Below are 2,470 nucleotides of genomic sequence, written 5' to 3' on the forward strand. Positions count from 1 at the left end.
TCTGGCGGGCTGTATCACCGCCTGGTATGGCAACTGCACCGCCCTCAACCGTAAGGCTCTCCAGAGGGTAGTGAGGTCTGCACAACGCATCACCGGGGGCAAACTACCTGCCCTCCAGGACACCTACACCACCCGATGCTACAGGAAGGCCATAAAGATCATCAAGGACATCAACCACCCGAGCCACTGCCTGTTCACCCCGCTGTCATCCAGAAGGCGAGGTCAGTACAGGTGCATCAAAGCTGGGACCGAGAGACTGAAAAACAGCTTCTATCTCAAGGCCATCAGACTGTTAAACAGCCACCACTAACATTGAGTGGCTACTGCCAACACACTGTCAATGACACTGACTCTACTCCAGCCACTTTAATCATGGGAATTGATGGGAAATGATGTAAATATATCACTAGCCACTTTAAACAATGCTACCTTATATAATGTTACTTACCCTACATTATTCATCTCATATGCATACGTAGATACTGTACTCTATATCATCGACTGCATCCTTATGTAATACATGTATCACTAGCCACTTTAACTATGCCACTTGGTTTACATACTCATCTCATATGTATATACTGTACTCGATATCATCTACTGTATCTTGCCTATGCTGCTCTGTACCATCACTCATTCATATATCCTTATGTACATATTCTTTATCCCCTTACACTGTGTATAAGACAGTAGTTTTTTTTTGAATTGTTAGTTAGATTACTTGTTCGTTATTACTGCATTGTCGGAACTAGAAGCACATGCATTTCGCTACACTCGCATTAACATCTGCTAACCATGTGTATGTGACAAATAAAATTTGATTTGATTTGATTTGTTCACAAGATTGACACCAGCAAACCGCTCACCCACACAATGCCATACATGCGGTCTGTAATCTGCCCGGTACAGTTGAAACCACGATTCATCCATGAAGAGCACACTTCTCCAGCGTGCCAATGGCCATCGAAGGTGAGCATTTGCCCATTGAAGTCTGCTACGATGCCAAACGGCAGTTAGGTCAAAACCCTGGTGAGGACGACGAGCGCACAGATGAGCTTCGATGAGACGGGTACTGACAGTTTGTGCAGAAATTCTTCGGTTGTGCAAACCCACAGTTTCATCAGCTGTCCGGGTGGACGATCACAGACGATCCCGCAGGTGAATAAGCCGGATGTGGAGGTCCTTGGCTGGCGTGGTTACATGTGGTCTCAGGTTGTGAGGCCGGTTGGATGTACTACCAAATTCTCTAACACGACGTTGGAGGCGTCTTATGGTAGAGAAATTAACATTCCATTGTCTGGCAACAGCTCTGGTGGACATTCCTGCAGTCAGCATGCCAATTGCACGCTCCCTCAAAATGTGAGATATCTGTAGCATTGTGTTGCGTGACAAAACTGCACATTTTAGAGTGGCCTTTTATAGTCCTGGGCACAAGGTGCACCTGTGTAAATATCATGCTGTTTAATCAGCTTATTGATCTGCCACAACTGTCAGGTGAATGGATTATCTTGGCAAAGGAGAAATGCCCACTAATAGGGATTTAAACTAATATGTTCAAACTTTGAGAGGAATAAGCTTTTTGTGCGAATGGAACATTTCTGGGATCTTTAATTTCAGATCATAAAACATGGGACCAAAACTTTACATGTTACGTTTATATTTTATTTTAGTATAGTTAAAGAGATGAAGCAAGTGATTCCTTACTCAAATCCCCTTGGTGAGGAGTACCCCCTAGGCACATAAACAAAAGGATGGTAACAACCCTTCAAAGAACAGCCAACAACATTCGTTGTATGTACTGTTTAAATAAATAAAAACTCAGACATCGGTACAGTACACTACATTTTATATATTTTTTAAACATCTACAAAAATATATTTGGAATAAATAGATACAGATATATTTCTGCAAAATACGTAATGTTCCATTCCAGTAGTTAGGTGCAGTGTGTTAGTACTGTGCCTTAACTGTAGGACACAATCGTCCCTCTGAACATCTCAGGCTGTCCTACTTGTCTGGCCCAGTTGTTCTACTGCAGTGCCAGCGGGGCAAGGTGACCCGTGGGGCATTTCTGTGCCCTCCTCACAGTAATACCCTTGTGGGCACATGAATTGGGAGCCCAGTCTCCGTGAGCTGTCTTCCAAACAGTAAAACCCTGTTGAAGAGTATTATTGTAAGTGTCACAATTACTCATCCCTTCCAGACAATAGAGATAACATAAGATGACATGACAAAACATAGCATAGCACACATAACATCACAAAACATACCATAACATCACATAAGATAAAATAAACCACAAACACTGCAGAACAAGAAGCAGGAAACTTACATGTATGTTTTACATGTGTATTTTGTTTTTTATTTCAGCCTCTGATTCAACTTTTATAATAATCAACTATATATTTATGTTGGTATTGTAACTTTACTGAATCCCCACTGTGGTGATGACCTGAGGATGGTCTGATTA

This window comes from Oncorhynchus tshawytscha, linkage group LG14 (genome assembly GCF_018296145.1).
Source record: "Oncorhynchus tshawytscha isolate Ot180627B linkage group LG14, Otsh_v2.0, whole genome shotgun sequence".
NCBI lineage: Eukaryota > Metazoa > Chordata > Actinopteri > Salmoniformes > Salmonidae > Oncorhynchus > Oncorhynchus tshawytscha.